Genomic DNA, 10,173 nt, shown 5'->3' on the forward strand with positions numbered 1-10,173 from the left:
CAATAGGGGAAAAGATACATAGTTGGCTTACAATCGCCACTTCACACAATTACATGAATAAAGCATTACATCATCCAAATACAATCCAGGCCCGACTACGGTGCCAAAATAAAAGAAGAACCCCAAATGCGACAAAGGTCCCCGATCGACCCCAACTGCGCTCCACTACTGATCAACTAAAACGAAACAACACAAAGGACAAGATCTTCATCGAGCTCCTCCTGAGCTTGGTTGCGTCATCTGCATGGACTCATCGACACCTGCAAGCTGGTTTTGGAAGTATCTGTGAGCCACGGGGACTCAGCAATCTCGCACCCTCGCGATCAAGACTATTTAAGCTTATGGGTAAGGTAAAGGTATGAGGTGGAGCTGCAGCAAGCGACTAGCATATATGGTGGCTAACATACGCAAATGAGAGCAAGAAGAGAAGGCAAAGCACGGTCGATAAAAGTATGATCAAGAAGTGATCCTATAGCAACCTACGTCAAGCATAACTCCAACAACCGTGTTCACTTCTCGGACTCCGCCGGAAAGAGACCATCACGGTTACACACGCTGTTGACTCATTTTAATTAAGTTAAGGTTCAAGTTATCTACAACCGGACATTAACAAATTCCCATCTGCCCATAACCGCAGGCACGGCTTTCGAAAGTTCAAAACCCTGCAGGGGTGTCCCAACTTAGCCCATGACAAGCTCTCACGGTCAACGAAGGAATAGACCTCCTCCCGAGACATTCCGATCAGACTCGGTATCCCGGTTCTTCAAGACATCCTCGACAATGGTAAAACAAGTCCAGCAAAGCCGCCCCATGCGTCGACATCCTGATGGGAGCTGCACATATCTCGTTCTCAGGGCAACATCGGATAGGTCAAGCTACGAGTGAAAACAGCCCTCAAGTTTCCCCGAGGTGGCCCCGCAGGCTGCCCATTTCGGACCAACACTTAGACAAGCACTGGCCCGGGGGGGAGGGTTAAAATAAAATGACCCTCGGGATGTGCGACTCCCAAGGGGAAAAGGCTAGGTGGCTAATGGTAAAACCAAGGTTGGGCCTTGCTGGAGGAGTTTTATTCAAAGCGAACTGTCAAGGGGTTCCCATTATAACCCAACCACGTAAGGAACGCAAAATCCGGGAACATAACACCGATATGACGGAAACTAGGGCGGCAAGAGTGGAACAAAACACCAGGCATAAGGCCGAGCCTTCCACCCTTTACCAAGTATATAGATGCATTAGTTAATTAAGATATAATGTGATATCCCAACAAGTAAACATCTTCCAACAAGGAACAACATCTCCATGTTCCAACAAGGAACAAAACTTCAATCTTCACCTGCAACTATCAACTCTATAAGAGGGGCTAAGCAAAGCGGTAACATAGCCAAACAATGGTTTGCTAGGACAAGGTGGGTTAGATGCTTGGCTCAACAATATAGGAGGCATGATAAGCAAGTGGTAGGTATCGCAACATAGGCATAGCAAAAGAGCAAGCAACTAGGAAGCAAAGATAGAAGTGATTTCGAGGGTATGGTCATCTTGCCTGAAATCCCGCAAGGAAGAAGAACGAGTCCATGAAGCAGACAGACGGACGTAGTCGAACGGTTCCTCACAAACGCGACGTTACCAGAAACAACCCGAAGAAGCACACCGGAAAGAAGTAGACAACATAGTAAACAACCACCACATAGACATGGCATGATGCACAAACAATTATGATGCATGTCTGGTTTAAAGAAGCATGGCATGGCAAAAGCACAAACAATCCTACAAATTAAGTGGAGCTCAATATGCATCGGGATGCATAATGTCAAAACACCACATCCCATTATTTAGTTCACTGCCGGTTAGGTACTCAACAATATTAAATGTTGTTAAGCATGTCAAGAGGTGAAACATAAAGGGATTATCTATCTAACCAATTTAAATGGGGCCGGATATAGCAAACAACAAATCCGGTAAATCCCCATATGCATTAGTAAATTAATGCAAACAACAATTTAAACATTCTTGAAGTTGTTATCATGATGCGGATGACATGCAAGTTTTATGCAATATTTATGAATAAGTTGATAAGAGCATATTATGAAGCATTTGTCACCATGGTGGAAGGAAAAAGGGTGCCACGGCAATGATAACGATAACGGTGCCACGACAGCGTTCCAGTTCCGGTAACTCGATTGAGATACCGATGCAAAGGAGAAGTGTGCGGATGCGCGGAACATGCTAGAGATGGTGGGGTGATCCCGACTACCGGGTTCCCACGGGTTAGTGGCATGGAAAACAAGTGCAATTCGGACACGGTGCAAACACGAGCATCTCATACATCACACATGCATTCGTTCACGGGCGGTCGTCTCGGGGTTATACATTCGAAGCATGCGTTATCGGAGCGGTTCGAGTTCGATGCGGTGTAGGGGAAGTAGACGTTCTCGGGACAGTCATAGCGGAAATAGTCATTCACGGTTTGTTGTGGGAAGTAGTCCTTCCCGTGGCGACGGTAGTGGAAGTAGTGGTACTATCGGTCCTCGGCGATGGTGGTGGTACTAGCGATCTTGGCAACGGTAGTCATTCACGTTCTTAGTCGCACAAGTTTCCGTAGATGTTCGGGGTCACGGCGAGGTACTCGATGTTTCGGTGCGGTGTAGGGGTACATGTCGATGGTCGTCGTGGTACTTGGTGTTTCACACTTGCCAATCTCGTCAACCCGAAGGGGTACTTGGTACAATCTGCATAGTCATGCACTTGTCGTTGAGGAACTTGACGGATCCGAGGCTTCCGGAGGCGACGGTAGTGGGACTTGGTGAAACTGAGTTCTTCGGAGGTCGTCATGGTACTTGTTCATGTTGTAGTCATACACTTGATCTTGTCGGATTCGCGACAACGGTAGTGGAACTTGACGCTTGAGGTTCGAATACAGGGTCGGACGTGCAGCCATTCATAGTCAAACTTGGCGCCTCCGGGTCACGTACTTGGCGAGTTTGCATGTAGAGGTACTTGGCGAAAATCCTGGAGACGAAGCGTCCGCGTACGGTTCTTGGCGACGTTCTGGTTGGTCCAAAAAGAAGCAAGACAAAAGGCTGGAGGTGCAGCAGCGGCGACAGCACGGCTTGGCCGCGGGGTGAGGGTCGGCCCTAGGACTGATGCAGGGAGCAGCAGGGGGGTACAGCGATGGGCATGGAGCGGCAAGGCGATGAGGACGAGGCCGGGGCAGCAAGGCGGAGCGGAGCAGAGGCGGAGGCGCCTGGCACAGGGACTTGGCGCGGCGACTCCTCGACGCAGGGAGCAGCGGCTGCAGGCTGGAGCCATGCGGGCGGCGGGGCGGCGACGTGCGCTGGCGAAGACGGGGAAGCGGGGCATCAACGTGACTTGACGCGGCTCCGTCGAGGGAAGAAAACAGCAGGAGGCGGTGGGGCTTGACGGATCCGGACGAGGGACTTGGCAGGAGCGGCGGCCACCATGGACGAAGGAGGAGAGCTGCTCGCTGGCAACGGCCAAAGGCAGAGGCATGGCGAGGAAGGGGAGAGGCCGGTGTGGTCCTGGTGGAGCTCGGCGGTGGCGTCGCAGGCCGGCATGACAGCGCCAAGGGGAGGGTGAGGATCGAGGAGAGGGTCTCCTCTGGTGGCGCAAGAGGAGGAGGGGGAGACGTGCGGGATCGAGAGAAGCGCGAGGGGATCGAGCGCTGGGAGGGACGAAGGGAGAGGCGGCGGTGCGGGAAGGGGTCGAGGGAGAGATGGGATCGAGAGGGAGAGGAGATGGGCTCTCTCCCTGCGCTAGGGTTAGCTGGGGAATGGGCCTTGGGAGGCCGGCCCAATGGAAAGGAAAACGGCCAGGCTGCTGGGCTCTCTCTTCTCCCTCCAAATCTTTAGCAGAAAAGACAATAAGAGAGGAAAAGAACGAGATGATTAGGAAAAGATTTTTGGACATGGGGATAATATGCAAGTGTGTTATGGTGATTTCCAAATTAGAGAAATATTTAATATAGCTCCCTAATATTGGGACGATATGTTATAAAGAGAAGTCACCCTTCCCTCGATTTAAATAGATCAACCATCTATGCAAGTTGTTAGTTGAGTTGAGATGCAAAGGTTAATGACATGATGGCATGATGACATGATGCAATGCAAAAGTAAAAGAGCAAGCACAAAAGAAACACACGGCGAAACTCGGAATAGCTGGAAGTCTTCTGGAGCGTCGGTCTCGGGGCATTACAGCATGCTAGTTGTACGTATGTAGGATTGTAGGGATCTAGCATAGATCTTCATGTTGGATCTAGATTTTTAAATCTGATTCACATTCTGATTCCAGCAGATACTCTGTTTTTTTCATGGCATTGGGGCTTGTCTTGTTAACTAGATGAGCATAAGTTTCACAAGGGATACATTAATGAAAGAAGTGGGGTAATGAACCCAAATACAAGAAAATGTTCATGGCAGGGATACATTAATGAAAAAAGTGGGTTAAACAATGGATATATGGCAGGATGCTCATAGCTATTTCTAGCGATCTCATGTGCGACACCATTGGCTTCCCCAGGACAGTGACAAAATGCTGCAGTTCCTGATTCATTTTAGTTTATGTAGATGAATTAATTTGCACACATGTTCATAGATGATTAGTTTGCACACATGTTCATAGATGATCCATTTGCAAATTCTATACAGATTTCCATTTTGCAAAGGAAGTGATCGCTCCCTTAATAATTATGGGCTGACAGTACATATCCACTGGATACCAAAAAATCAAAACATTTCATCTAGCCAATTTTCCACAGTATGTTATCTAGATGATCACAGCCACATCTCTCATCAATATGAGCAGTGAGACACCCCATAGCTCCTTTACCAATTTCCTTCTGAAACTTATCAGGGTCTAACAATGTTGGAGAAGCAGTATTGCCGCTGTCAGAAAGAATAATGGTTTCTTCATTCCAGTAGATAGAACAAACCCCCCTTGTGTGAAACATGGAGGAGTATAATGAAGCCATTTTTCTGATTCCAATAAGAATTACACCTGTAACAAGTATCAAATATCATTAAACCAAGCCACTTCATGAAGTCTTTCATGTGTTAATTATGTACTACTTGTGCACTAATCTATAAATGCAACTATTCCACCGTCCATATTTATGCATGTCAATTTCTTTGGCTCAATTATGTATGTGCACATACGCCTTATTTCTAGCAAATAGATAGTTGCCATGTTACACATGTGTACTTTCAAAACATTGTAATTAAAGTCAATGTACCATAATAGATTAGCTGAATTCTTCTATGTGTACTAATTCACTAATTCACAGGAGGATGACGACGATGTGGACTACAGCATGGACAGCAGGAACAACAAGAGCCGGTACACCCTGAGGCATCTGATTGCTGGGAAGATCAAGTACCGTTTCTTTGGCAAGATTGGGTGCCCTTTCTATTGCAAGGTGATCGGTGGCGGCATAGATGGCATGATCCAGCATGCCTTCAGCACTGGCAATGGACATGGTAAGAAGCATAAAGCCAGTACTCTGGCTAAACATGCTGCCTACACACGCTTCCTCGAGATTGTCAAAGTCAATGAGCCCTACAACATGCATTGAAGAAGGGAGAGAAGTGATGTGCTGCTAGAGTGCTGCCGCTGCCCCAGGACCGCCGTGTCCTCTTATGTTATCTATGTTTCTTTGTTGTTCGAGTCTAAAACTGATGTCCTATGGCATGTCTGAACCTATGCTGAGCGGTGGTTGATCTACCGTTTATGTTAAGAGTTTGCTGCTACTCTGGTTTAGTGTTCCTAGTTATTAATACTATTTTGGTGATGCATGTTTAAACCTTGTACAATGCTAGATGCTTAGGGTGGTGCTTAGAAAAATAAACAGGGTTTTTCTGAAGCACCGGTGCCTATTTCTACAAGAGAGACGCATAGTTATGCGTCTACCTTGTACAAATAAGCACCTGTGCTTAAGAAAAGCCTGGTTTATTTCTATAAGCAACTCCCCTAAGCACCTTGCATTGTACAAGGCCTTAGCAACTCAAGTATCGTACGGTGGTCTATGTTATGGTTGCTGTGTTATTCAGCCGTACGGTGATGCATGCTAGGAACTCTAATAATATGACTATGGTACTTATAGCTTGGCATGACTATGTTTAGTGTATAACTCAGCATGTTCCTGCCATATCTATGAGCAGTTACAACTAAACTATGCATTAATTTTTGACAAAATTAAAGCATGCAAATGATTACCGATTCCACCTATTGCCAAATCAAGCTTTGTACTGATGATGCATTAGATATTGCAATAAGTAGAGGATGCTCATGATTGCCAAAAGTACCTATTTCCACTTTCGGATAAGAACTAAACGTGTATCAAATGATGCTAAAAGTAGAGCATGAGCATGAGAATGTATCAATGTATTAGATATTGCAATAAGTAGAGGATGCTCATGATTGCCAAAAGTACCTATTTCCACTTTCTGATAAGAACTAAACGTGTATCAAATGATGCTAAAAGTAGAGCATGAGCATGAGAATGTATCAATGCATTAGATATTGCAATAAGTAGAGGATGCTCATGATTGCCAAAAGTACCTATTTCCACTTTCCGATAAGAACAAAACGTGTATCAAATTATGCTAAAAGTAGAGCATGAGCATGAGCATGTATCAATTGATGATCAATTGATGCTACCTATTTGTGTTTGAATGGGCTCAATAAAGCTGGTGTTGGTTTATGCTCTCTGTGTGACCGTGATGGTAACGAAGACACTTGGTTGGCTATGGTCTTGCTGTCAAATTTAAGTTTTAGTTCTTTAAGACTCTTTGTTTTTGCTGCTTCCTCGGGATCGACTAGCTTTCTCAGGCGTCCACGTGCTCTCTTCCTTTTGGGGGAGTTGGGTGCACCATTTTTGGGGGAGTTGGGTGCACCGGTATCCTTCTGGAGTTGGATGTGTCAGGTTCGTTGGAACCATCAGGATTGTTGACTAATTGTACGTCCTCTTCTGAAGCATCAGGTAGAACTGCTTGTTGGGCATCGTACACCTCCTTCTGTATAAGAGGGAGTGCTGCGTTAGTTCTAATCATGAGACTTATGAAATAAATGATATATTCTTCATGTAGCGCTAACCGTTATGGGGAACTTATATGATTCGAGACGAAGCGCATTGCAATTTGAATGCAGTAAGGTTGTACATATTTCCCCCCTGAAAATATCTATCCTTGCCTATATTGGATAACCGACACTGACGTCAGCATAGCTTTCAAGCTAAACAAAGTACAAATTTAAATTAGGCATTCAATTACCTGGTTCAAAAATATCGGTTATTTCATCCCGTTCCATTTGTAACAGCTTTTCGGTTTCTTGAGGGGATATGATTGAGGTAGTATCATTCTCAATTTGGCTAATGCGAGCATATGCCATAATAACCTGCCAAATTTTCAATCATACAATAATAAGACCGTTGTTGCAGTAATGATGTAGAATAGAGTATAATGGGCTTACATCACCATAAATGTATTTGTCGTCCAAATTTCGCTTCAGATTTTCTGCTGTGAGGGTAATGTCTCCGATTCTAGCTATTTCAACGGGGGCGTATGTTCCGCGGATGTAAACGGCTGTCTCTATGTCCTCATCCATGAACTTGTAATCATTACCAAAGACAGGCTTCATCGGAGTTAATTGTGGTTCCTCATTGTTTTCCGTCACATGTCTTGCACTTGGTGTACTCGAAGTCCCTGTCGTGAATTGGCTAGCCCTAGGAGTTCCTGTCAGGGATGAATTGCACACATTGACTTGATCATACAATGAACAAAGGTAGTTCATCATTAGTTTGTTACTTTTAGATATTGACGTGTTGGGCCATATTGATCACCTGCATGCCTCCTTTCTGTGACACTGATTGTCGGTTGCTTGTAAATTCGTATTTTAATTCCTGTAACAATGCAAACAATAATGAACATGAAGGAACATATTCATAAAAAATACAAAATACACAGTATGACATACATGGAGTTCCCTCCTTAAGTCTTTAATTTTGTCCTCGGCCTTCGACAACCTAGGATTAGTGCCAGTTTTAGTCTTCATGTCGATCAAGTCTTCACCTAGAGTCTGGTATTTGACATCAAATCTGTGCTCAATTTCCATTAACTTCCAGCCTACCTTCTTTTCATGATCAGCAATGCGTGCATTCATGACTTCAACTACCATTTCAATCTGTGTAAACAAAATAAAACCCCGTTGATAACAATAGCTAAATGAATGAGGTTCCATGACACCTATTTGTGATATTGGAAAAACAAATAGTCTTTGGAGTACATACTTGCTGGCTACTAAATTGCTGTCCTTGTGATGGTGCTCGATACGAATCATGTTGATGCACATGTTCATCTTTTTTTCTTGGAAAATTATTAGAATTCTCGGACGGTCGTTGAGGAGCACAAATTTCCATGACAGCCTATTTTTATAAAATATAATGAACCATTAGTACCAAATAAAAAATCGGATATAGAAAGTTCAATTGTAGATAGGTACCAGCCCGTTATGAAGAACTCATTTCTTGTAAGCATCGCTTCTTAAAGTAGTCATCATTTCGTCCCATCATGCGATCAATGGAGGGGGTCTAGAAGCATACATTAGTCGGCCACTACGCACGTGCTCCCAGTACCAATACTACACAATAAATTAGTTCATCACCATACAGATATGCAACAGAACAATAATTAAAGGACATTAAGTAGTGATCTAGCACTAACCTGGAGCAGAATTAGATTTCCTTGTAGATTTACGTGATCTCGATTTCTAAACTTGTGAACGGACTTGAAGAAGTGATTAAGTGTGAAACATCCCCAGCTAAATTTCCGAAGGTTTTCAAGATCTGTAACAAGGTTGAGAAATTTCGAGTCCACATAATGTTGTGCTATTGGTGCTACAACAGTACCAATTGCGTATAGAATGAACCGTCTCAGGAAATCGCCATCTAGGGCTTTGGAAGCTCGGATCGCCGTTTCAAGGTCAGAAATCAAAATTTGCCGATTGTTTGCATAGGCGGTAAACAATTCTGTGTCGGTTTGCATTTCCAGATGTGGCTCTATATCCTCCCCTTCTATCGGAATGCCAAATATACCTTGCACGTCCTCTTTTGTTATAGGAATTGGCGTTTTACCGATGGTAATGAATTGTGTGTCCATATCCATGCTCTTGGCTAGTCTAACCAACATTATGCGCCGTAGAGTCACTTCATGCATCTGGGTTAGACCGCCAAGACTGGTTTCTGATATGATGTACTTTTTATGGTCTTGTGACAACAGTTTCATAGTTTTTCCGAACCTTGTCTGTGAGCATACTAACTTCATATGACCATGCTTTTCGGTGAGTTCCTGTTACATGCCATTAAATTATACTGAGTACACATGAATTATGTGTACGAAACGATTGTACACAAACAGTCAATTACTTACCGCATCAGTAATTTCAGAGATGGGCTTTTCTCCATTATGAAGGTTCGTATCTGAAACTGACATTGCTGGCTCGTATGCAATGATATAATCCGGCTCAATTAATCTGAACAAAATTGGAAAATGTATAACAAAATTAGCAGAGAATTAATTTTAACAAAATTAACTGGGCCATTTAACATATGATCCACTTATGGGTTTAAGCACAGAACCTATTTGGGTGCAAAACCTATGAGGGTTCAACTACTAAAGGAGCGGCGGACAACGATTATAAAGAGTTACGATCAGGTAATACCTTATCTCGGAGACGGTGCCGCGGAGTAGATGGCGGCGGTTAGTGCGTCGCAAACTATAAGTGCCGGTATAGCGCGGTCGACGGTGCAAAGGAAAAACGGCGTGTTCACGCGAGGAGGAGGCGGCGAGAAGAACACTGACGTTCGAGCCCTCAGATCATGTTGGCGGTGGGCGGCGAGTGGTGGCCGCCGACTCCTGTATTCCGTGGGCGACCGGCGTCTCCGATTTGATCTTGCAGCTGTCGTGGGAGGTGCGGACGGCCCGGGTGGTTAGAATGCGGAGCTGTAATCGCGGGATTTAGGGAGGGGTGGGCCGCGTGAGTTATGTGAGATTTGGATACATGATATAAAGAAATAAGAAAATCTTGTCAACTCGTTTAGGGGTTTAGGGGTTTAGGGTTATTAGGGTTTAGGGGTTTAGGGGTTCAGGGTTTAGGGTTTAGTGGGGG

The sequence above is a fragment of the Triticum dicoccoides genome, chromosome 6A (assembly GCF_002162155.2).
Source record: "Triticum dicoccoides isolate Atlit2015 ecotype Zavitan chromosome 6A, WEW_v2.0, whole genome shotgun sequence".
Classification (NCBI taxonomy): Eukaryota; Viridiplantae; Streptophyta; class Magnoliopsida; order Poales; family Poaceae; genus Triticum; species Triticum dicoccoides.